The sequence below is a fragment of the Vicugna pacos genome, chromosome 7, assembly GCF_048564905.1.
Source record: "Vicugna pacos chromosome 7, VicPac4, whole genome shotgun sequence".
Classification (NCBI taxonomy): Eukaryota; Metazoa; Chordata; class Mammalia; order Artiodactyla; family Camelidae; genus Vicugna; species Vicugna pacos.
The window spans coordinates 34,936,947-34,964,882 of NC_132993.1; the positions used below are offsets into that span (position 1 = coordinate 34,936,947).

At 34.8% G+C, this 27,936-nt stretch overlaps 1 pseudogene; it reads left to right on the top strand.

Annotated features, from left to right (window-relative positions):
• The first annotated feature begins 30 nt into the window (after positions 1 to 30).
• Positions 31 to 27,936, top strand: LOC102538978 (nucleolar complex protein 2 homolog pseudogene; annotated as a pseudogene).

A 27,936-nucleotide genomic window follows, 5' to 3' on the forward strand; every position in this document is an offset into this window, starting at 1 on the left:
TCAGAGTGATAAATCAGGAATTTGAAAAGCATGTCGAAGAAGGGCAAGCACATGTTACGGCAGGCTCGTGCCGGCACCGCATCAAGATTCACATCAGCACAAAGCCTCCTCGACCGAGGTGCTGTGCAACCTTCCATTGAGATGCAAGGTACTGACTTGCTCTTTCTGTCATTTCTAGTCACTCATTCAGGTTCAGCAAGGACCCATCAGATATAAAGATCAAATGACAAAATAAGCCTCCAATCATGAGTGGCTACAGCACAGGCACATCAGTATGTCCACTGTATGTCAGTTTGACAGGTCTTGTCACACAAGGGTAAAGACTGATATTAACAGACATTTCAATGAGTGACTTTTTAAAAAATGGTTCTTCACTCTCTCCTTTCATGGGAGAGTATCAAGGACAAGCAAAGGTAAATCTTTTAAACTGATACTAGGTGGAGGAAAAGATTGCGTTGAAAACAAAAGTATTTTGTTAAAAATACCTGTGAAAGTGATATCCACCCTCTCACTCCAGTCCTTGAAAACTCCTCATCGGTAAAAGCAAATGCAACGTTTTAGGTGTATTTTGTTGGCAGGGCCCTCCCTGAACTGAAGTCGCACAAGCTTGTTTGTATCTCTGTCTTGTGTGTCGTCTGTCACTCAGCTGTGTGTTCTGTGTTGTTTCCTTTTCCCATCCTGGGTGTCTGTTAAGCTTCAAAGGGATAAAGGAAAACAAAACTGAATATCAAGTTGAGTGTCAGCTCCTCTTCAAGCAGTGTGAGAGGCATAGCAATCCGAGCTAAGGGAGGAAACTGCTGGATCTACATGGGATTTGACTCTCCTGCGAACGAGTCTTCCTGAAAACTCCTTGAAAAGTAGCACATTGCCATTGGCCCGTCTCAGCACTGTCTCACACTTACCACCATTTATATCTGCAAGACCATGATGGAGCCTCAGCAGGTTCTGATGAGCCAGAACTTTTTTGGAACATGCTGTCATGCTGTAAGTCCTGTAATACATGACAGAACAGCAAAAAATAATCATCACAGTCAAGAATAGAAAAAATTCAGTCACTAAAAATGACTTAAGCTTCAATAACATGACTCTCTAAAACAGCAGATATGATCATTTTAATGTAATTCCTGTTGCTACAGAAAAAAAAAATCCTGTAAGTAAAAAAAAGTATTATAAACTTAAAGCAGTGCGACTAACTACACAATGATAAAAAGGTAAAACCACACAAAATTTAGGTTGTACTATATGAAATTGCTAATATCCAACTAGTTTTTCCCTAAAAAGATGCCAATTTCATATGGTTTGATCTAGTATTAAAATTTTATCTGTATGAATAATATCTTTAAAGATCATGTATGCATCCGTCGTTTATGCTGCAAATAAATCATTTTCATCATGAAGCATCTAGATAATCATCATATTTCAAAATTCTTCCAAAGTAGGCACCATTATCAAATTATTTATAAAGCTACCTCACTTTGTTTTATTTGTTTTGCTCTTCTTTTTCACCTGTGTGTCTGCAGAAAAGCTTGATGGCATTTAGAAATTCATATAGTATGTCATTTGTAGAAAAGAAAAATCTATTTTGTACAACTTGAAAATATACCTCAGTTTGGTTGGGAATTCAGACATTGTTAGTGGAGGTTTATTGACCAGACAGGAGGTAAACTTTCCTCAGAAGTTAAATCTTGAGCCAATTATGCTGAAGACACAACCCTCTGACCAGAGCAGATACTGTGGGGAGATAATTAGGACTCTGGTCTCTGACATCCAGCTCACTAGTTAGAAGCAGGGCCTTGCAAAGATGCCCTTCTAACACCCAAATCCTTTATTGCTTCATGAATAAATGTTAGCCCCCTGACAAGAGTGCCAGGTGGGTGATATCTTCTATTTAATGTGGTTACTGATAACTAACAGGAATAAAATGTCCCCTTGTTTCATGTCACAGTAACTCAATTGGCATGTTACCACACACACAAAAATGTGAAATTACACAATGGATGTGTGAAATACAGTTCACAAACAATTTGATACTCCAGTCTCATGATATAACAAGCAATGTGAAGAATAAATTACATGTGTATGCTTCTTTATAGACAAATGTCATGTTATCAGAAGTATTTAGGTTCTTGTAAGATAGAAATTAGTTAAAGATATGCCCCTTAATCTTGATATATTTTCAATTTCTTATGAAATTGCATCTGACTTTGGTAACTTTTTACAATATAGACTTGTTAATTACCCATCTACATATTTATTGTTAAGAATAATATCCTTAAGTTTTTAATTTTCATATTTATGAGATAATAACATGGACTTCTACTCAGCAAGGCTCATCAATCTATAGCTACCACCAAATGTTCCATCTACCAAAGCAGAGATAAACACTGAGTCTCCAATATGGCACCCTTACTGGGATGATCAACCAGCTACCTGGTGTCAGATTGATTACATTGGACCACTTCCATCATAGGAAGTGTTTTGTTCTTACTGGAATAGGCATTTACTCTGGATAGGGATTTGCTTTCATGCAGTGCATCTGGTAAAACTACCATCTGTATCGACCATCGTGATAATCAGTTATGTGTCATAATTTCTGCTTCCTTATATGTGTGATAATTTTTTACAGGATGCTGAACACTGTTTTGTGTCTTGATTTCATTATCTTTCTTTAAAGGATGTTGAACGTTTGTTTGCTTGCTTGCTTTTCCTCATAGATATTAATTTGTTTTGGTTTACAGTTTGATTTTTCAGTTATTTTACTTCTGTGTCATCTTGATGATGATGATGATGATGATAATGATGATGAGATGATGATAATGACAACTTTACCCTAAAGTAGCTTTTCTCCAGGAAGAGTTTAATCCTCCTCTCAAAGAAAAGGAAAAGGGCCTTTTGAGATTCTCTACTAAATGTCTCAAATGTTTAACTAGGTCTCTCTTTTCTGTTTTGTCAGGTCTCTAACACCTCTCAATCCTGTGCAAGCTATAGGAAATGTTCCACTTATAAATTATTGGTCATTGTTTTTCCCCTGGTCATTTTTCTTTTTATGGCCACATAGAGTCTTGCCTTGAGATACCCACATCAGGATTCTGCAGCAATTCAAAGGAATACCTATGCAGATTTGGTGGGTACTTCTCTGTGTATCTTCCGCTTGATAAATGGTTTGCTCTGCATTCCAGATGCTTTAGTTCACTTGAACTCTGACTGTTCAGCTTAATAAGACCTCTGTGTTCTGCGTGAGTTCCCCTTCCTGTCTGTGCTTTGGTAAAACCCTCTCATCAAAAAGTTAGACAGTTCAGGGCTTACTTCACTTGTTCTCTACTCTGAGGGTTCATAGTCTTATGTTGCCTTTGTCCAATGCTGGAAAACAGGATTTATTTTTCACTTATTTTGTTCAGTTTTATGGTTGTTGATGGGAAAGGGCTAGTTCAGTTCCTGTAGTTAATCTTTGTGGCCAAAAGAGGAAGTCCCAGAGAATAATTTTTTAAGTGACAGATTTGATCTAGATAGAGCTTTATGAAGAAGTATGATTTAAAAGAAATTTTACGGAGCAAAAATAAGAGAGAAAGTGTGCTGGATGGAATTTGAAAAATATAAATGACTGGCAATGAGATTAAAAGTGACAGAAGACATCCATTAATTCTTTATTTGGCTTGACTAATTTAACACACCTTAAGTGTTTGGTTCTTTCCTTTTTCTATGTGCTAGCTCTGATTTATTCTTTCTTAAAAGTATTAAGAGATACTTTAATGAAGCAATTAGATAGTATAGCTAGTTTACTCAGCGTTAATAGCAGCAGAGATATTGCCCACTATGTGATTGGTGTTTTGCTCCTGAAAACAAGTGGCAAATTAAGAACCATTAATAATAATCCTTCAAGTATTAGCAATTCCATTAATAATGATATGATTAGGAAAATAAGTTTTACTCCTCAAAGATTTTATATATGATATTTTAATAGTTTTCTTGGGCTGCCACAACAAAAAATACCACAGACTGGGTGGCTTAAACAAAAGAAACTTACTTTCTCACAGTTCTGAGAAAGTTCAAGGTCATGGCGCTAGCAGAGTTGATTGGTGAGACTGCTCTTCCTGGCTTGCAGATTCCCACGTTCCAGGTGTTCTCACATAACCTTTCCTCTGTGCACATATGAAAAGAAAGAGCTCTCTCTGGTGCTCTTCCTATTCTTATGAGGACATCAGTCCTATCAGATTAGGGCCAAACCCTTACCCTCATTTATCCTTAATTACTTTCTTAAACACCCTATCTCCAGATACTGTCACACCAGGGGCAGGAGCTTCAACACATGAATTTTGAGGGGACACAATGGTCCATACAAACACCTTATTTAAGGATCACATTTTATTTCTTTATTTTAAGTTATGGGTCTATATTTTGTACAGTTGCATAGGTTTTGTTACCAAGCAAATATGAATAATCCATTTTCAGAAATGTTACATTGATTGCACAGCTATTTCTTATTTTCAAACTTTTTAATAATGAAATATACAGAAAAACTGTATGAAGACTGTATGTATTGTTTAAAGAAAATTGCTAATGTGAACACTGCTGTTACCCTGCTGATCAAGGAACAGAACTTTCATGTTCCTTTGATACCACATCATCCAAATTCAAGCCGCTATATTCTCCCTCCACCCTATCACATCTCCTTCCTTCCTAAAGAAAACGTCTTTCCTAAATTTTATGATAATTTCCTTGCTTTCTATAGATTTGCTACATAAATATATAGATATAAACAATATAGTATTTAATGTTGCTTATACCTAATTTCTGTAAATGGCATAATACTGTGTGTCTTTTTCTGAGGCTTTCCTTTTTGATCAATGTATTTTTGAAATTCGTTCTTTCTATCTGATGTAGCTATAGTCAGTTCCAATACTACATAACATTCTATTGCTTGTGTTCATCATCATTTATTATGTATAATACTGATGAAGATTTGGGATGTTTTTGCTATTGCTTTTTGAATAAGCATGTTCCTGTAAGTACCTTGATGCATTTGAAAAAATTCCTCTATGATCATTTCATACCTAGAAGTTGGATTGCTGGAAACCAGTGATACACATGTGTAAACATATAGTGAAATCTCAAATTGTTTCCATTGAGGTTACCAATATTCACATTCACCAACAGCATGTGAAATCCAATATATGAAATTAAGTTTTTCTGAAACTCCAATCACATCTATGTTGAAACTTCTCTTTTTATGTATGATGAGAACTTTCATGTGTTCCAAGACTGGCTTCAAGATGGATCAGTTACTCATATCTATCTATGAATAAATTTATACTTTCTTTTCTTGAGCTTAATATGCTGAGTAAATCTATCCATTGAATTTCTATTACAAATTATATCCATATATAAATATATTCACTCTTGAAGTTCTATTAGATTTACTTGGTTCTATTTGAAATCTGCCTCCTCTTTCACTTTTCACTATCACTGTACTTCAGTTTTATTATCAAGGGCCTTCTCCTGACTCTTATGTTCCTTAATTGGCTCTTGTTTTGCTCTAAATTGATTCTCAATTTCAAATAATTTGCCTCTTTTTCTCATTTTTGTCTTTTTTGTTTTAAATATGATCACATAAAAGTAATTTTGCACTTTTTTCCTATGCTAATTGTCTTCCTTAATTGCCTCAAAATATTTTGTCAAGTACCTCTGTTCCTACATTTTCTCATTAGAATTTTCTATTATTATTATTTAGTATTCTATAAAATATTGTTCATTACATTGCTCTGAAATTAAAAAAAAAAACTTAAAAGTCTTCATTCCCTTTCAGCTATCACTTTCATTTTTGTTAATAGAAAAATAATCAGGTATCTGTCTATCTATTGATATATGTAATTTTTAAATTTAGAATGGTAACCATTTTCTTCTTTCCTAATGTGGTTTATAGGCATTTTTGTGAAAAAAAAATTGTCTTCCAAAATGTGTCATTTCCTTTCACATAGTTCGTCTAGAAACGATGCTACACTTTCCTAACAGTGTCCAAAATTGGTAAGGATTTGAAAGATTTGTCATACAACATTAAATAAATCTGACTATTGTTAGGCATCCATATGCCCTGAATATAACATTATTCTAAGTAACCATATATGATGTGATGTGATACTCAATTATGTATGCTCCTTTTCTGACATAAGAAAAATACTACCAATGCAGGTAACTATAATGTGTAAGTTTCATCTGTGTTGTATATTTAATAGGAGACTAAACATCAGTAGATTGGAGAGGAAAATTAGACACTCAAAATGACAGATTTCTAGGGTTAATAACATAGTCATTTGTTTTTGTTCCTTGGAAGCAGTGAAACCTAATGTATCACTTCACCTTACATTGTTTTTCATTCAATATAGTTCACAATTTTGAAACCTAAATATTATTATGATAGGTTAATCAATACAAGTTGCATTAAAATGAACTTCAAAATGCATAACTCAGCAGCTAATGTGTCAGCATGTTGTTAATGCCAAAATTTACTGATTTGAGAGAAACTTTCATATGAAATTGGATGACAGGCATTAGTTATGTAAAGTAATACCATTTTTGGTGAGGATGATTTGAATCTATGCTTAGTAGGAATCACTGTGTCCAAGGGTGATTATAGTAGACATCAAAGCTGTAAAAGTAACCAGAAGTTCAAAATGTTGTAATTTCATCAAGTTGTAAACTTATCTGTTTGGTAGTTTGTTTCTGTATCCATTCATTCATTATGTTTCCCTTCTATAAAGTAGCGTACCTCGATTAGGCAGAATCCTGGCATATATATATATATATATAATATATATATATATTATATATATTATATATATATATATATATATTAATATTACAGCCTTCGTAGGATCCTATGCTATTGAGTCTGTTTGTTAAAGACTCTTATAGGGTATTTTTCCTTCCATACTTTCGCTACATTTTCTTTGATTGATGGGATCATTACTATGACAAGTAATTTATAATATCAGTTATGCTCAATACATAACTTAGTATCTTCCTGCACATATTATAGTTGAATATAGTGAGGTGGAAATGACATATTTTTTTTCTTAATCTAAAAACTTTATTGTGAGGGGAGGGCATAGCTCAGTGGTAGAGTATGTGCTTAGTATGCATGAGGTCCTGAGTTCAATCCCCAATACCTCCATATAAATAAATACGTACATAAAATCTAATTACCTTTGCAGAGATTTTTTTTAAATTTAAATTTAAAAAAATAAAATAAAAATAAAACTTTATTAAAATTGTACACAATTATATTGCTTTCTCTAAGCAAAGGCAGTAAGAAGCAGTCACTCTTCTCTGGCATGATACGTCAGATTACTACTAAAGTTGTTCTACTATACAGTGAGGCAAGCAAATTATCAAAATACATAAAATTACTCTGTGATTCTCAAACACACATTCATTGAAAACATTAATATTTCTGTCAGGAAAGTTACCATGTTTTGCCCTTTGACCAAATTACTTCTGACAATATAAGGGAGTTATATTTTATTGAAAAGCTCAAAGCTTTTCAATAAAAATTCGTAAAATTGAATTTAGATAGCATACATTCTAAGATGATCATAAAATACTATTTAAGTAAATATCTTACACATGGTAACCAGCTGGTTTAATAAAATTCTGAGAACTAAAATTATTATGAGGATGTTATATTTACATATTTAAACAAAATATTGGGCTCTTTTTATGGAAAAAATCTATATTAGTAAATATATTTAGAGTTTGTATTTGCACATGTAGATTCATATTTTGGAATTGTCCCTTATGTGTGGATGAGTTAGTGTGGAATTGAACTGCCAATCCCCATTGAGATGTCAGGGGCTGAAATAGGAGACATTTTGTACGTCAGTATCATGACCATGGACATGTTTGTATATTGCCAGCCCATGCTATCTATCCTTGGCACCATTGAATACAATAAATCTTCACCTCAGAGACTCTAAAATGCGTTATATAGCTTCTCTTTAAAAAATACTACCATAGCTTCCTATAAAATAGGCCTGCTTGTAAAACCTAAATGTTGCAGCAACAATAGACTTCCTGCCAAATAACGTGTGACCAAGAAAAGAGTAATTGACTTTACTGGCAATGCGATGAGCTTTAGATGAACTGTATTTGTATAAAAACATGAACATCTTCTTAAAAACACATTTCATCAGGTAAAATTTGTTGAAGAAATGCTTTCATTCTGATAACTTGGAAAGGACTATTTAGATTTTCAGATAGAGTTATCCAATATTTAGAAAGTGAATTTTACTCTATTCTGAACTTCTAAAAATGCCTCCATTTTGGCACCCTCTGACTGCATGACTGTGTAAAGGTGTGACTGGGTCTCTTATGCAGTCCTACGCCTCTAAGGCTTAGAAATGTCATGAGTACTACTCTGATTAATAAGTAGAGAAAAACCCTACTCCAGAAAAACTTATTCTGGAGAATACTTTTCTCCCCACTCAGTTTTGTAATCCATGTGTGTCACCAGGTTCACTAAGAAAGGGCAAGCTTTCATCTATGTGTTCTTTCTTTAGTTCTTACTCTTTTTTTCTTTTAAATAAATATGTGCTATCATTATTATTTTCCAAATTCTTTAGGGATAACATGTAACTGGCTTAATAACAAATGTATAACTTAAAAAAAATTCTTTGGCATCTACAGCCAGTACAGTGTTTTGTATTTAAAAGAGGAACGAAATGAAAAATGCAGCCTTCAAAATCCCAAGCTTCCATCACTAATCATCTGTGATATTAAATGTAGATAATGTATCATTTACATTTGAGCCTCGTTATGATGCTGTTCTTCAGGTTTGAGTGAAGGTTGCTTATCACAGATAAAATTATTTAGTATTGGGGAAATTAGTAAAGATGTTTTAAAAATACTATTTGACAAATGGATACATGGCAAATTTGAAAAAAGCCTATCTTTCTGATATGGCAAGATAGAATAAATTTTCTTGAGACATTTTCCAATTATGTGGCATCATATGTCATAAATGTAAATATTGGAAATAGCTAGAAGTGAGTTGAAGAACTGTTTCCCCCCTTAGGGGCTGAACTATAACCGTGTTGTGACTTGAAGACATTTTAGGTACTCAGAAGGGACATAGATTTGAGGTATTGCAACTAATGTGTTAGATTACATTATATCAGTGAGTTCATATAATGTAACAGAGTAGGTTATATTTCTTTCCCCCCAAAATGCTAGGTGAATAGTTGATAATACCCTTTTAATAGATATTTGGGGGCAAAATGTTGGCTGATGGCTGACACTTGAAACACTCAAGATTTTCTTTTCAAGTCAGAATGATTAACAAAGTTTTTGGTTGCAAATGTTGATTTAAGCTTTGTGACTGCCAAGTTATTAAGATGAAGAATGAGTCCAACACCTTTTAGTAGAGGGAAATGGGAGAGCAAGACAGTTGCAATGTAACAAATATTCTTGGCAGCCCAGACACTCATTTTCTACTATTACAGCCAACTGCAATATTTTAGTCAAATAAAAAATATTTTATCACTTTCTCAGTTGAACTAATTTAGACTTCTTTTTTTTTATAAAGGTGATTATAAGTGTTAATCTCCCTGATGAATTCAGAGATAATTTGCTACTAAGAATAGTCAGTCACAAGTGATAATTTAACTTCATTGGATTTGATGACATTGAATCCACTGGTGCTTCACTAATAGTATTTTAACAAAAGATGGAAGAGTGACCTAAAGTAATTACAGACGAAGAACTGTTCAAGATGGAAAGATATTAGTGTTCTAGGAAGGAAACGTTTGATATTACAATATAGTAATTCTTAAAGAATCATAAACTGGTACAATTTTGATGAGATCCAAACACAGAGATCTTCTACAGAGTTCTTCAGACCCAGTATAATGTAGATGCACATCTGTAGATGAACAAAATGTAGATGTATGAAATGCAGCTGTATAGATGAACAGAAAGAAACTTGAACATCACTGTCATGGCCAATCACTTTTTATGCTTAGGTAGAAGTAGGTGGAAAGAACAAACATAGGAATCACTGGATCAGATTTTTGTCTTGGCTTTCACATTATTTTCACTTTGAGCAAGTGACTTGCCTATGTTATCCCAATGGCTGGTTTCCTCATGTATAAATAGCAGATAATAATGCTTACTTTCATTATTATGTGAACATTTCAATTCAATATATTTCAGATATGTTTTTTAAACTACTTTATTATCATTATTTTAATCATTACTATTATTATAAGAGTTGTCAATTTTATACTGTATTCAATAATGGAACACAGGTGTGCACATAATATTGTTACTCCAAAATGAATGACTAAAAAACATTCTACTCCTCAAAAATTTTAAAGTGAGATCTAAATGCTTCATCTTAAGTACAGGTTGTTGAAATTATGATATTATTTACGTATTGACACCAATGGGACATAAATACCATAATAAATTGATATCATCATGATTCATTTAAAAATACACAAAAAGTTATTATTTAATAGTAAGGAATTTTATACCATTAATTTTGTCTCCTTAACTTTATTCCCACTCTAATTTTGCAACCCTAATTTATCCTAATATAATATAATTTTAAACTTGAAGTTCTTCTATTGAACATCTTATCATACTTCTCTACAGATATTTATTTTTAAAATTTAATTTCCTATAGCCATAAGGGTCTATGTATCTTTTAGACTGACTTTTCATTGTAGTTATTATTTGTACCTAATTTATTTAAAACAGCATAATATATTATGAATTTTTAATAAATACTATTTTTAAAGTAAAATTCATTTTAAAAAATTTATGAGATGATTGTGGATGACTCATTTGAAGCAATTGTGGAAATGCTCCCTTATTTGCCATTCTGGAGATTTTTTTCACATCAAACCAAGCACTGACCTGACTTTTGAGATTGCTATGTACCTTTTTCTTTTTTTTTTTTAAGGATCATTGTTAAAGGGGGCATGGAAAGGAGAACCTGCAGGGCAGACAACTTTTCAGCTTGATCAGTTTTATAATAGACAGCAAATAAAATTTAAAAATATAATCTCTGACTTCTTTAAAACTATTAATGCTTTAGTAGCCCCTTTGGTAAAACTTCGGGAACTGTCAAGGGTATGAATTAGAAAACCATTTTCCTAACATTCGATTGCTCCCTCAAAATATAAAACCTCTCATGCTCTTTATTGATTCGAATAGTCAATCATCTTTCCAGTCTGTTTTCATCAGTGACTGAAACTATCTCAGCTGTAATTGAAATGGAATAATATAACTCAAGAGAGGTCAAGTGGACCTAAATTAGTCTAACCTACGTAGAACCTAGTCAGATCAATCATGGAGAGAACATTTGTGTGTTTCCAAGCCTTGGCCATTCTCTCCAATTCTGTAATTCAGAGGATTTAAAGGCTCTGAAATACAGGGACAGAAAGAGCCACTGTTATAATTAACAGAAAATAGTAATTATTGAACGACTTACACCATAGGTGGCTTGGCAAGAGGCTCTAAATACCCTCGAGTTTTAAATCAATGTAGAGTGGTAAAGAACTAAGTTTACGGCATTGAACTCAAAGAGCAGCCCGAGGCAAAGAAATCTCCAACAACATCATCGTGGGGGCCTTAGCAATAATTTTATAATGTGATAATGAAGAAACTGAATTTAGAATCACATACCCATTAAAGAATAGTTTAGTTTTGTTTGTTCACTTGTTTGCTTGTCTGTGTAACTCAAGCAGAGACATTTGAGCTCAAGTTTAGTCACCTTTGCAGAGGAGGCAAGGGTGAAGGGCAGAGCTCCTATGTAATTTAAAAAGTGTTTTCAGAGCTCTGTCTTCTGTAAGACCTTTGAATCACCCTAATTAAAAGGGATTGTGTGCTCTTTTGTGGTTCTTGGTTTATATTCATAGATTTGGGGGTAACACATAAGGAAATGAGCAATCACCTAGGCCAACACTCTCATTTGAAAAAGAAAAACAGTGATGCCATTTCCAGGAGCACACAAATAAAGCAGAAGTAAGTTTAAAACATGATCTCAGTTCAGTGTTTTTCCCCTCTGTCTTGATGCTAAAACAGTAGTTCTCAAAGTGTGGTCTCTGGACCAGCAACATCAAAATCAACTGGGAACTTGTTAGAAATGCACATTTTCTAGCCCCACCTCTGACTTGTTGGATCCCAAACTCTGAGTCCGGGACTCAGCAATCTTTGTTTAAAAAGCCTTCTAAGTGATTCTCATACAACAGAACATTTGAGGACTACTGTTTAGAAAACAGAGATCAAGACTTTAAAACAATTCTAACAGTGATGTCTTACATGGCCTTGGTTTTGGTACACTGAGGTGACATCTATGTCCTGCCTCTGGAAGGCCACTGGGCACCATCTTGTCACAAAACAGAAGTTGTACTATAAAGTGTTAAAATTTTGACCTATAAAAATTCAGTTTCTAAGTCCACCTTTCATTCATTTCAACTTCTATATTACCTTGGTAAAAAAAGATTACAGACTGTGAATTTTAACAATGCTTTTTATATTTATTAAAATTCTAAGTGGAGAAGAAATAATGGGAACAAACAACAGCCAGAAGGCAAGAAACACTTTACCTCAACTCTTGACACATAGATATAACAGATTATTTTTCATATGTGATGGAACCAGAGATCACCTCTACTGTCAACCTTATGCTCACAGTGAGCTATTTGAAGGGAAAAATCTGATAATGTATATTTTCAAATAGGTCAAATTTACATTTTTTAGAAGTTTAATTATTTTGAAAAGAAGACAGTTATAGTAACTCTTCAAAAGGAAAAAAAATGTGAATAATTTTGAAGTTCTATAGAGGGATCCTGACTTTAGAATTAAATTTTTATGTTTTTAGAAAATTTGACAAGAGTAAGTTTGATTATGGAAAGGCTGATTTCCTCATCAAAATCCAAGGAATATATGTGTACATTATTGAGAGAACAGAATGAAATATTTTGAGGTATGGACAGCTGTGTATATAAAGTGCAATAATCTCTGATAATCAACTACTATAACTATAATCATGTTTATAATCAAATAGAAAATTTAAATTCTTGTTTTCAAATCTTTAATTTATTAAATTGCTCCTGTCACTCAAGATACTTTAGTATACCATCATTTTATAAAATAAACATAAAATTAGTATACAATACAGATTATCACACATTAGAAATGATATTTTTAAAATGTTAACATATGACATTTTAATGTTTTCTTTATAGCCAAAAGTTCTTAATCATGAAATGGGTTGTAATGGAATGAGTAAATTACCTAAAAATGCCTTTAAGAATTATAATTTTTATCCTAAAGAATGAACACTTCCATACACCTTTCTCATTCATATTTATTTTTATTATTCAATAAATTTAGAGACACATAAAGAAAAAGAGAATACAGGCTCTTTAGACATCTTTCCCATATGCTTCCAATATACAATTTGGAAGGCAAAAGGGTAGTTGGTTGCTAAATTACTGAATATATTTCCTTGCAGTAAAAAGAAAAGCGCCTTTGTAGAAATGCTGTGGAATTTTCCTTTTAAACATGGTGGAATAATTTCTTACCATCTGTAGCATTCATTTTAAAAATGTAAACGGTGGTATATTTGCCATCTGTTTGAGAGACTTTTTATGATAGTTTTGAATCTGCCATTCAATGATATCACCAATTTTATCATCTAAGGATGATGCTTAAAACTATGATCAATGACATTTTTGGTAGCTAAGCTTGCATGCTGTGGAAGTGAAGCAGCAAAGGGCTATAAAGATGGCCAGCAACAGCCGTAATAGTTCTGTTAACACCAATAAAACAGTATAGAATAGCTATTTAAAAGCATTTAACATCTTGCTGAAGGTGAAGAGAAGAGTATCTGCAGAGTGAGTGCTGCATATCAGCTCATTCCAGGTAGCTGTTACACAGGTAAATCGCACCCCAAGCCCTTCCTTGGAAACATGTTGAAAATTGATACTGTGCACAGAAATTTTCATCAGTTTTTCTACACAGCCTAATGTTTCAAGATAATTAGTGAGTTTCACTACATATTTGAAGAAGCTAAATATAGACTAACTAAAACTTTACTGAGTAGATAAAATCAAAGTATATAAATAAAGACATTTATCTTCAAGAAAATGCCAGTGGACCCATTAGGATTTCCTGTAGTAAGGTGGCATAAACACTCAGATGTCCGTAGACTACGTTTTCAAGGATAAGTTAATAGTTCTCATGGAATTCAGAGACCTACAAGGTTATGCAATTGGCATATTTAGACAAGAGCAAAACAAAATCACTCTCATGATAACACATTATTTACAAAGAAAAAAATTATTTTCAGATGTATTTCCTTCAAGTTACAAAAAAATCTAAGTCATTCTTGGGTAATGCTTCACTACTTACTGTTTTTGTCCTGGCACAGAGTAGTGAGGCAAACCTGGAATAAGGTCAGTAGAATAGGAACAGAACAGAGAGGAGAGAAGGTCATATCCTTAGTGAACCTCACTGAATGGTAAGTGGACGTTCAGCCTGTACTGATAGATCTTCCAGTTAATACTGTGGCTGAGTATTGTCAACTGAAAGAAAAATGCACAACATAAGAGCTGTGAGTTGAGTTTTGTTCAGGTCTTACTGAGGACTATAGCTTGGGGAACAGCCTCTCAGTGAAGTAACTCAGAACTGCTCCCAAGAGGTAGGGGGAGGAGTCAGTATATATACATTACACTGTAGATACAGTATGATTTTGGCTAGGGAACACATGCAGTCAAGCATAAATGTCTGCAAAAGGTTACTGCTAGTCACGAGGAACAGCTATCTCAGTTAATGGTTTTAATGCTTTTTCTGTGTATGGGAAGATTCAAGAATCCGGGTTCATTAAAATTCTTCCTGAGATATATCTAACTATCCAAGGGACCTGTTTTCAAAAGCACAGAGGGCCTCATGCTGTTTTTCCTCCTGAATTCCTTTCAGGGTGTACTGTAAGTCAGCAACTGCAGTGACTCATGACTTAATCCTTGTAGAACCAAATGATGAGAAACAGTCTTTGTTTTACAGTATTATTTGTATTAGTAAAAGTATATATTTAAATAACCATTTACATCCCTTCTTATGGACATGGATTTTGTAGTAGTTGAAATTTTCCGAAAGCCAGACAGAGAGCACGTTTTCCAGTAAAGTGTCACTAATGTAAATTTGTCATCCCAGAGGAGAATGTGGTTAGGAAAGTTTATCTCTCATAATTTGCTGATAAATTTATTTGAATATAGTAGTTTATTTGGGAAAAGACACATGGGGGATTTTCAGACAATATCATTTTGTTCCTAAAATATCAAGAAAACTATTATATAATATTTGTAGCACAAAAGGCTACAGTAAAATAGCTTGGCATGAGATACATGCACAAAAATCAATGATTTCCCTATATAACAGACAGCAGAAATTATAAGAAAAATGTGCATCTATTCAAAATGACAACAAAGTATATATAATAACTAGGAATAGGAGTGACAGGAAAAGATGAAAACTTTACCAAGAAACAAAAAGACTGAATAAAAGGCAAGACACATCATAGGCTTGAATGAGTGATAACATATAATAGGTTAAGCATGTTTTAAAGCCTCTTTGGGAAAAACAAGAAAGATGATTCTAAAACCATTTGGAAGAACACTCAGAATATCATAGTTCAGGCTTATTGAATACAATAAGTACAGTATTGTGAGTTATAAGAAATATATACATTCAAGTGACCAAAATATATATTTCATCTTCATCCAGAGTTCCCAGCTCACAGCTCCTAAAACCTTCGCAATTTTCTAAGTGATGAGAGTGACAAATATCTCTTGTTATGTTAATTAAGTGACTTTTAGACCCACCAAAGGGTGGGGGTTGTTGCCAGGAGAACCAACCATGTGATTAGAGGGTTGGAACTTTCAATTCTACCCCTTGATCTCCAGGGGGGAAAAGGGGCTGGAGGTTAAATCAACTGCCAATAGCCAATGATTAATCAATCATGACTATGTAATGAAGCCTACATAAAAACCCAAAAGGACGGGGTTTGGAGAACCTCTGTAAGCACATAGAGTTTGGGGAGAGTGGTGCTCCTGGAGAGGGCATGGAAGCCCCTCACTCTTTCCTCACAGCTTGTCCTGTGCATCTTTTCAATCTGGCTGTTCCTGAGTTATATACTTTTATAATAAACTGGTATATAATAAGTGAAATGTTTCTCTTGAGTTCTGGGAGCCATTCTAGCAAATTAATTGAACCCAAGAAAGGAGAGAGCCTTGGGAACCTCTGACTTATAGCAGAGAGTCAGCAGCACAGGTAACAACCTGAGCCTATGACTGGTATCTGAAGGGAGGGGTGGAGGAAAGTCCTGTAGGACTGAACCCTTAACCTGTGGAATCTGATGCTATCTTCAGGTAGATAGTGTCAGAACTGAGTTGAACTGAGCTAAATTCTTGGGCACCCTGTTGGTGCTCCCCCTGCCGCCCTTCCACCACATCAGAATTTGGTCCAGAACCCTTTAAAGTGAGGCATAAAAGGAATTTACATGGTCTATTGGCTATTTAAACATACAATAATTAAAACACTGCGGTACTGGTGTAAGACCTGAGAAGTGAACAGAATGAAAGAAACTGCCTCCAAATGAATATTAATATACATAATTACTTAATATTTAAATAAAGCAAATAAGTTCAACTAATAATATTGGGAAAATTGAGCTCTATTTAGAAAAGAAATTATTAAAATCTTCACCAGAAACCACAAAATAAATAAATCTTTGATGGATGTATTAAAGAGCTAAATATGAAAGATGAAACCATAAAAGCCCTAGAAGAAAGCTTTAGATAAACAGTTAAATTACCATTGAGATAGAATTTTCTAAATATGACAAAAATTATTCAATAATATTAAAACTGTATTAAATTATGATACATTAAAATATATTATAAAAGCTAAAAGGAAAAGTGGGAATCATATTTGCAAGAAGTATGACAAGTTTAAACAGCTTTTTAAAAATCATCAGGAAAGCACTATAAGAAATAGTGTCAGTTAACATGGAAAAACAATTCACAGAAAAAAATGGGAGCTAAACAAGAAAAAAATGTGCAATTGTATTGGTAATTAAGGAAATAGAGATTATAAAAATGAGAGAGGGCTTTTTTCTTGTCATATTATAAAGGTTTAAGAATTTTACATGTTACCATCTAGTAATTTCACTTTTAGCAATCTTCTTTAATAAGCTGAGGATCCAAAACATATTACAGTACAACAGAGAAAAATTCAAGACTCTTAAGACATCCAAGACCAGAAGAATGACTTAAAAATGATGGCACAAACACAAAAAAGAATGCAGCTATTAAAAATTATAAGTGTGAATTAGAGTTTCCTCCGGATATAACTGAATTTCTATGCTGCACACCAGAAATTAACACAACATTGTAAACTGACTATACTTCAATTATAGAATCAAAATTTTGATTCTTCTTCTTCCTCTTCTTTTCCATTCCTGGACAATTTGGACTCAAAATCATTAGATAGGACAGAGAAAGTTAGATATTTTAAATATCTATATATTGAAAACCACAATTTATTCCAATACATTCAATTCTAATCCAATACCACATAGTTTATTTTACTTCTCTCCCTTTCCAAATTTTTTAATCCCTTTTTCTTCATTGAAAAGCCAATTTTCACTACCCTTCACAAATCTACTTTCTGTATTTAAAACATGTCCTCTGGGGCAGAATTGCAGATGCTCTGAGTGGGATAATGGTGACTAAGTAGGGTAGGGAGGGCATCTGTGTTTGGTGTCGGAGCCTGGGCAGGGTAAGGAGAGTGTCCCCTACAGAGGATGGTGGGGTAGAGAGCTGGAGCAGGGTGAGGAGAGCGTCCGTGCATCGGGTCAGGGTGGCCGTGTGTGAGGTGAGAGTCCAAGTGGCTTGAAAAGGGAACCCGGCACAGTGCGCTGGAGCCTGAAGCAGGGAGAGCAAGGCATCCATATAGGGGATATACATGGGGCACAACAGAATGTGTAGCTGTGAGAAATAGTGAAAGCTGGTTTCTCACTGAAGGAGAAGGGATTACCACATTTGGAAAGGGAGAAAAGCAGAATAAACTATGTGGTATTGATATGAACTTGTGATTTTCAATATGTAGATATAGATAAATGTAGAAATAATTGTGTGTGTGTGTGTTTGGAGGAGAGAAAGAAAGAGGGATGGTTTACATTGCACTTATGTGGAAGAACGCTCTTGTTAGTAGGAAGTACATAAAGAAATTAGGAGATGACAGGGTATCAGGTCAACAACGTACTTTTAAAAATACATTAAAATATTTTAAAACATTTATCATGAAAGAAGATTGAATATTATCAATAGATTTTTCTGAATTTATTGATAGGAACATGTGGATTTTCTCCATCTAACTAATGGATTATTAGTGCAGTACATCGATAGGCTTCTGTGGAGAAATATGTGTGTGTGTGTGTGTGTGTGTGTGTGTGTATGTATAGACATATGTATGTATATATTTCCCCCAGTATTTTTCTTTTTTATTTTTAAAACATTAGATAACATGCTTACATAAAAATGAATATGTAGGTACGGTGCAAAATAATATTTATAAAACTAACACCTATTTGTTTTATCCACCTCAACAGATAGAAAACTGTCAATAACCCAAAGGCTACCCATAAATAAATGCCAGCCCAGATTTTGTAAAAAAAGCAATTGTGTGATGCATACAAAAGTGGGGATCATGATCATCACAGAGAGGAGGAGAAATGGACCAGGGTGAGAAGTACACAGAGTGTTTCTCTACCATTGCTAATTTAATTATGTGAATTATTTTATTATCTGTGTCTTACAAAGTTATTAAAACATTCCCATGTATTATGAAATGTTTCCCAATAAATTCTAAGAGAGAGAATGAATTACTGCCCAGAAGCCCCAGATAGGTTAGGAGACAATAGTCTCAGGTCACTTTAAATCAATTCCACTTTCTTGGATCTGATAAATCCAGCTGTCTTTAAGCATGATTTAAAATCCAGGCAGCTCTGTCCCTGACATGGCACAGAAACACTCATATATCTTTTGCTCCACAACTGTTAGACTTATAAGACTGTTGAAGTATAATCTTAAAGTAACTTTGACCCCCTTTGTCTCTTTAAAATTAATTCAGTTGATTGAGATTTGCTTCAATAAATCCAAATGTGGCAGTGTAGAAGGAACAAGCTGGGCATGAACTGATGACTGTTCTCCTTGGTGACAGATACATGCAAACTCATTTTACAATGAACTCTATGCTTCTAAATATTTGAAATTTTCTGTAATGAACAGTTTAAAAACTGAATCCAGTGGCCCAAATTTTTCCTTGCGTGTGCAAGAAAACTCTCAGTCCCCTAACTTTTCTGGCTACTCATAGGCAATCAAAATCATAGTGTTGCTTTAAGTCAGGAAATTATGTCTCAATTCAGAAATTATCATTGCAAGACCCTGTATAATGATAAACCTCTTGTATTATAAAATTAAATCTTTCCCTCCCTAGTTATGACATTCTGTGGGGAAGAGGCCAGCAAATAGGGTAGGGTGGCACTGTGGTTCATTTTTCTTTTCTTATTCACTTGTCCTTTTGCAAAAAGAAGATTCTGATCTCTCTCAGTTTTGCGTTTAGAGAGGAGAGTAAGGGGGAACAGGAGAATTCTTACGTGACTAGTGCTATAGCTAGATGGCTTTGCAGGCTCTGGGCATTGCTGGTGTTGAAAGCCTATTCTTACAGGGCTCCTTTTTTATGGATTTTTCAGAGGTCCCACTGGGAATATCTACTGCGCTGCCCGTGAAGCATTTTCCTCTCACTTTCACTCTTCTCATCTTGTTTTTTTGCTGATCCACTCTACTCTAAAGAGACCCTTCAGAATAAAATATTACCAGGCCAACCCTCACCCACCTTGTAGCACACCACCCATTCTGGGAACCATTCGCCTATTTTTTGCTCCAATGAACTCTGGAAGTGCGGACACCTCTTGTTCAACTCATCTGTCAGCTGCTGGCTAGATCATCTATAACTCTTGTATTTTTCAGGTGAAAAGCCAGACAGCAACCCACCATTCAGTACTGTAGGTCACATTATTAAACTTTCTCAGCAGTTTTGTTGAAAAGTCTCCTCACCAGGCTTGAATAATTTCTACCCTTACTGTACAAGTTTCAATGGCTGTCTCCAAAGAAATTCTCTTTGTAAATCCACCCTTCTTCATCTCAATAATATGAATGAAGGCCTTTGGTTTGCAAAACCCAGTTTTGATTCTTTAGTCTGAAAATTTCCATCTTGGGGAGACCCCACGCTGATATCTGATCTCTTTCAATTTACTCTTCTATAATAAAGAGACATGCTGAAGCAATCTCGGTGCTGAGTTGGGTGATCCCTGAAAGATGACAGTGAATGGAAATATAGTCAAAAGAATTAAGATTAGTAAATACCATGATTTTTTTACAGTGAGCCTTCTGAAACCAGAGCTAAATGGTAAGAGGTTTTTTTTTTTTTTTTGGAATTGCTAGAATGAATTAGCAAGCATATTTTGACTAACATTTCAGTAATAATATGATGAGAATGAGGATCCAAAGTGGGCTATTATTAATAAAAACAGATGTCTCTGCACATATGGATCTAAATAGAGATCACTGTCAATAAAAGCAATTATGTTAATCGTGAGATTAGTAAGGCATTTAGCAGTTTCTTTGGTACCCTCAATTTTCAGATTAGGCTTAACATATGTGCTGAAAGACAGTGGTATGACATATTTTGTTGACTATTGTTATAAAAAATATTAATCATAATTGTGTCAGCATAGAAGGAAGTCACCCATGGAATACTTATTACTCACTCTTACTCAACATTTTAATTGATGATTTAAGAAAAAGTATGTCTAATGTGCAGATAATACATTAATATATTTTTACTTTTTTGTAGTGTCTAACTTGCTTTCTGACTAAATTACCAGTTAAATATAATTTTTCATTTATCGTTTTGTCCTCAACCTTTGAAACTTATCATTTTAAATAGCAAATTACTTTAAATGGCAACTGTTGACTAATTAAACTAATTAGTTTCACACATTATTGTTTAATTAATCTATACTATCCATAGACAGCTTGTATTTCTCAAACATTCTGGAAATCAAAGTTTTAGCTCAATTATACAAAAACAAATCCAAATGTGTGGTGAGATTGCAGTCAAGGTTAATAAAAATGAGGCCTTTGAAAATGAGCCAAGTTTTTTAATGAAACGTGTTTCTTCTGAAATTTGGGGCATGTGGTACACTTGAATGCCATGTGATAGAGGTTCTATCTAGGATAACGCAACAGTAATAGATAACACCCCTTCCTTTTTGTCAGTAAGGTGGTTTTTCAAAGGTGATTGTACTCTAGTAAGTTGAAGACCATATGGCATTTAGACCACGAAAGCTAGTTAATGTATCTCTATTGCTCTTCTGTGAGCCAGACTAAGCACTTCCTCTGACTCTTTTCCAAACAGATGTTCAGACAAACCTTTGGCGTTTTTAAAAACCAAGGTAACAGAACTCTATATTGAGCAGATTTTTAGGTTGACATAAAAGGCCCACCCTTGTTTCCTCTTATCTGATCAGTATTGTTCCACAAGCCCATCTATATCTTTTAATTTTATAGCATTTAAGAAAATAGGTAAAAATAGAAAAAAAGAAGCAAGAAGACAAAAGTAATAGAAAAATAACTTTAAAAAGCAGAAGTGGCAGCAGGAAGGAGAAACAAGCTTAGAAAGAAAAACAGGGAAAGAAAAATTCTCAATTTGTTAATACAAATCTTTAGAAGTACCGGGGGAAACAAGCAAAACAGAAGTGTGTCTTTGCTCTCCCTCTCTCCTCACACTGCTCCCAACTCCCAGGCCTGAGACACTGCTTCTGGATGAACAGTATCACGAGGCACTCACATGTCAGATTTCCCGGTGATTGATGCGGTTCTCTTCAAGAGTGGTAATTGTGCAGTTGTGCTTTTTAAGGCAGTGGACTGTATATTCATTTATGTTCTAATCCAAAATGCAGTGTCCAAAAACACCTTACATTGTAGACTTTTTGAAAATGGAAGCTTATTATACAGTGAGATCACAGTATAATTAGCATTGAAAAGTGACATCATTTTAATCAACATTTTCCATCTGTCTGTCAAAGAGACTGGCTCTGTGTGTGTGTGTGTATGTGCATACATTTGTGTGGTTGGCATCAACTCATTGCACTGATAAGATAGTAAACCAAGGCTAAGTCATACACATTTCAAAAGTACCCTTAGCTCAAGAACAAAAAGTAATTAATTTAAGTACTTCTTATTATGTCAGAAAGTTGGGATATCTCTTAGAAATCCTAGTCATGTTACCATAATTCATAAGTAACTATGGGGATAAGGAAAGAATTAGATAATTAGATAAAAGCCAGTACACTCTAATGCGTAGGAACAACATGTGCTATAATCAGGGTCAGCATTGGGAGGAGGAGTCAGCAGGAAGAGTCATGAAGTAAAACAAGTTCTGCATTTATTTCTAGGCTGATCAAAATAAAATAGTTTTGTATTGATTTCATTCTGCTTGATAATAAAGTGTATTACATAAATTTTACCACTCTCTCATTAAACTGAGTAATAGTAAGAACCTCTGCTGGATAGACAAAGGAGGTTATTTTGAATTTCTGTTTTTGTCATTTCTGAAAGTTCCAAAAATCTATCCCAAAGTGTTCAAAACAATGGATGAGAATGAAGTATCAGGTAAGATGCTATGAGAAAGATTAATATAACGACTGAGAGATTCAAGTATTTATACCATCAGTTTGTTCTGCAGTCAAAATCTATGTTGGGAGTGGAGCACAGGGTCTAATTGTCAAGGTTAAATTAAATAAAATAACTTTAGTAATACAGTCCAGATGAACCAAATGGCTTGGCAAGCGGGGAGAGTGTTAATAAATGGACTTTAAATTTCCCAGTCCTTAAATTCCCTGGAATAAAAGAAAAGGGAGACAGTAAGAGCTTGAATTGAGACCATTAAAATTCATTTCTGCACTTAATCTGGTGATGAGCTCGGGGGGAAAAAAAATCTAGGAATCTAGGTTCTTTAAGTTGAGCTATAATTTAATGTAACCTGTTCAATAACTCTGAGGTTTCTGGCTTTCAAACTTTCAAACTTTTGGACCATAAACCAAAATAATATGTTTTTCAGAATCCAGTCCATCTGCATGTGCACATGATATGATGCTATTGTGATAAGACTCTGTTTGATATTTATCTGCTGACAGCATTCATGCCCCATCATTCTCCCTTTATCTCTTAGTCCACATCTGGGCCAACTAATAAGAAAATTCCTTGCTTTTGAGCCAAGAGAAGTGTGGGATTTCGAACTGCTCAAGGCCCAGTCTGCTCATGGGAATTTTTACCACATCTCCACTCCTTAACAACCATGAAAACCCCAAGCCACTCTCCTTTTGTGACTTTCTCATTTTTCAACCTGCTTGGGAGCTGCTCTGCTCTCCCCAGAAAGCCTATTATGTGGGTAATAAATGTTTTCATACTTTCCTGTCGCATGTGTGGCATCATCAATCACCACATTTGAACCAAACTTGGGGGCCATTTCACCACTTCAGAGTGACCACAGCACTTACCTCACTACGTGTAGTGAATTTTCATATCTCCTGTTCCATTCCATACTATTTCATTTAAAATAATACTGATCATAACCTTCTACACTAATTTTAGAAGCCATTAATTGTAGATTTCAGTTGAAAATTCTAGTTCAAGGTAAGGAAAGCATACAAATTCTGACTCTAAATGATTTTTAGGTCTTTTGATTTTTTATATATTATACTCTTGTATAACAATAATAATAAAGCCTGGCATTCCAAACATATTCCAAGCATGACATATCTAAGCATAGCAAGACTCCAGCTTTTGCTACCTTACTTCTATGACTCCAGCCAAACCATACCTATCATGAGTGTGACACAGAGCAGTGGTTCTCAGAAGTTCACAATATACCAATCACCCGATGGTCTTATTAAAATGCAGATTTTCAAACAGTAGGTCTTGGGTAAGGCCAGAAGTTCTGCATGCCAAACAGTTGCCCAGCTAGTGTCAGTATTGCTCGCTCATGGAGCATACTTTGAGCAGCAAGTCAGGGAGGATAGGTATAGAAATGTCCCTAGGGCTGTGTATGTCTCCATGTTTGTGCCTCCTCAGTGCCCTAGTGCTGAGTAGCTTTGTCCCGAACCATTTGTTTCTGATACGTAGACATTTATATTTTCATTCTCCTTCCTTCTCTGTCCACACATCCATTATAGTACCTAAATCATTTGACAGTAAGTCACAGACATGATGCCCTTTTACCCCTAAACACTTCAGTGTATAGTTCCTAAGAGTCACAAAATTATCACGCATAACCATAATACTATAGTCAAATTCAGGAAATTGACATTAAAACAGCACTATTATCTAAGTTACATTCTGTTTTTTCAAATTCCAGTAGTCCCACAAATATTCTTTAGAGCAAAAGAAACAAATTTTGGTCCAGGGTCCAAGCCAGGATCACACATTGCATTTGGTTGTCATTCCTCATTAGTCTTTTTTAATTTGGAACAGTTCTTTAGTCTTTCTTTTTCTATCATGTCCTTGACATTTTTGAAGAGTGCAGGCAGGCTCTTTATTTATAGAATAAATTTAAGTTTGTCTGATGTATCCTCATAATTCAAGTTATATGTTTTTGGCAGAAACACCAGAAAAGAGATGTTGTGCTTTTGGTTAATCATTCATCAGGAGGCACGTGATATGTATTTATTCCATTGCTGGTAAAGTTAGTTGTGATCACCTGATTATGGTAGTATATGTCAGGTTTCTATAGTGCAGAGATGCTGTTTTTGCATTTGTAATTAATAGGTATCTAAAGGGGAGCTGTTGAGGATAATCCTGTTTCTTATAATCCTCCCAGTTTAATAACTGTTGATGACTCTTGTCTAAACAATTGGTACTCTGGTGGTTGCCAAATGGTTATTTTCTAATTTCATGTTTCCTTCTGCCTAGGTTGATATTTTACTGTTAATAGCATTTCAAGATGACAGTGCAAGATGTTTGAAATTGTCTTGAATTCTTTACTATCTCTGATCAGTTATCATACAGCTAATCATTAGTAACTACTTGAAAAATAAATAGCATATAAAGAAGGTCAGGTACTACCATTACTATGAAATCAGTGTCATAGAAAATTTTAAATGTCTTTTGTGAAGTCGCAGGGCAAAAGTATTTAAAAAGAACAACAATAAGAAAAAGTAAACAAACTAAAATAAAACAAGATATGCACGGAGTGATATCACACCGTCAACTGAGAAGAGCTGACACTTTCTTGAACAAACAGCTAGAGACTTAGGATCTGTGAAACGGTCATAATCAGGGAGTTCAAGAGTCTGAATCCTTTGATCCAATTATATTTTGCACATAGAGTAGTCACCCTTGTCTACAGTGGGAAGGTCATTAGATGTACCCAGAACAATACTTTCCCTCTTAACACTAAACTAAGTGAGAATGGATTTTACCAAATATGTGTGATTATTTGTGAAATGCTCAAACCTTCATATCCCTGCCCCTGGAGTTTTTCAAAGAATAAAAATCATATCCAGCTCATTGTTGGATGAGAAAGAATCGTCTTTGGTTTTAACTTAGAAGAAAGAAAATCTCCCTAACAGATACTCCAAAACAGCCATTGCCAAAGGAAGCATCATTTAAAAGTTACTGGAATCGATATTCTCTCCTTATCATAACTGTCATATGTTTTGTTGATTTAGAAAGAATCCTCAGTCTTTCCTCCAGCAGCTCATACAGAACAGCCACAGAGCTGTAACATCTGCTTGGCAGTATTAGCACGATACATTTGAAAATCAAGTTATCAGAGGCATTTCAGTCTACAGTTGCATTGTTTTTCTTGTTAATGTCCTATAGCTAATGTAATATTTCATCTCTAAAAAGCAAAGCTCAGGTTATCTGATTAAGTTTGGCACCAAGAAGAATAATGACCTGCATAATCTGAAGACGTAAGTGATGCATTTGTGCATAGACAAAAACCACTCACCCATTATGTACTTATTAAGCCAGGCAGTACTAGGTAAGAAGCTCTATTTTTCCTGTATATAAAAAGATTTTAGAGATTGGGAATATCAGTTTATGGATAATGATCCCAGAGCCCAACTAGCCAGAGCACCAGAAATGAGTACTGTTTTAATGTATGTTAGAGTGAACAAAATGATATATTTCAGAAGAAATCGATGGGAAGATATAGCTATTTCAGTGTTGAAACTCAAACACATCCACATAAACATCCTTGGAAACAGATTGCCCCCTTGTGCAAAAGGTGAGCAAGTCTACACATCTCAATAACTACTGAGGGCATTGCTGCAGGGTAGTAATTCATTCATGGCGATGATACAGACTTTGCAACAAAAGGTAAAACAACACTTTCTATTTTCTGTTCAAGAAGATAAAGGGGTTTATGGTATATTTAAAAGGATCTCCTTCAAACATTTTTTAAAAATTAGAAGAGAATTTGCTGCTCAGAGAGTAAGCCTCTAGAAACTGAAAACAATCATGTCCAAAAAAGAGGATGGCTAATTACATCATTTTTCTAAAAAGGAGTGAAAAGAATTACATCAGGATATCAAAAAAGTTGCTTATGACTCTTCTGTGTCTTTCATTCCTTTTAATTTTTCTATATTTTCTTAATTTTTGTAATCACCTGACTAGAAACAGTGTCCATAATTCCTACGTTTGATAATTTGGGAAGTTGATTTATTAGAAATGGGATATGACGTAGTAGAAAAAGAAAGTCACTCTACCTTAACTGCCAGAAAACCCTTCAGTGAAGAAAGCTGGAATACGGCTCTGTGGAACTGCAGTATGTTGCTTTGCTGAAATAATAAAATATTATAAAATAACTGTGAGTAGGTACAGCATTTTAAAATCCACGCAGTATTTATGTATTAAGCATTAATTAAACATATACCTGATCATATACTGTTCACTATGAAAACTATTTTTTTAAATATGCAATTATGTTCCATTTACTATGAAAACTGTGCTGGGAATTGAGGTAAAGCTGAAGTCTATAATTCTGATTTTTTTACATCTCCTTACACCAACTACTGCCAACAGAAAAACACAAATGGGCCAAAAGCCTTCATTGTTTAATCACTAATAAATAAGTAAGCAATAGATAAGTAAACAACAACAAAAGAACAAACAAGTTGATAATGAAACTAGAGACAGAGAAAGTACAGAGCTGCAGGGAAGCCTGTTGGCCAGACGGGAGCCCCCAGGCAGCTGGCGTCAAGGCCATGCCTCTGAGCGCAAGGACCAGCTGTCCCGGCTGAAGGACAAAGACCTTAAGTTCTACAAGATCCTGCAGGAGAACCACCAAAGCCTCCTGAACTTTAGCCACTCGGACAGCTCTGAGGGTGAAGAGGAGCAGTGCCACTCCTTGCCAGACGTGTGGGAAGAGGCAAGTGAGGAAGAGGAAGATGAGGAGGATGAGGACAAGGTCCCCAGAGTGAAGAAGAGGGGTGCTGCCTCTGTGACCCTCACTGTGGTCAAGAGATGGAAGGAGGCGGCAGTCAAAGCAGCACCTTACTCCAGAGTCGTGCCACAGGTTTGTGCAGGTGTTCCAAGCCATCCGTGCCACCACCCAGGGAGACCAGGTGGGTGCTGAGGCCAGCAAATTCCAGGTCATGGGCAGTGTTGTGTTCATTGCTCCAGTCACCTACTGCATCAGAGACTTCTTCAGCTGCCCCTAGAAGCTGCTCTTGGAGAAGCCTCCAAGGACAGCAGCCAGGTGCTGCAGCCGTCCATCCAGCAGTCAGTGTGGGGGGCTAGGTAG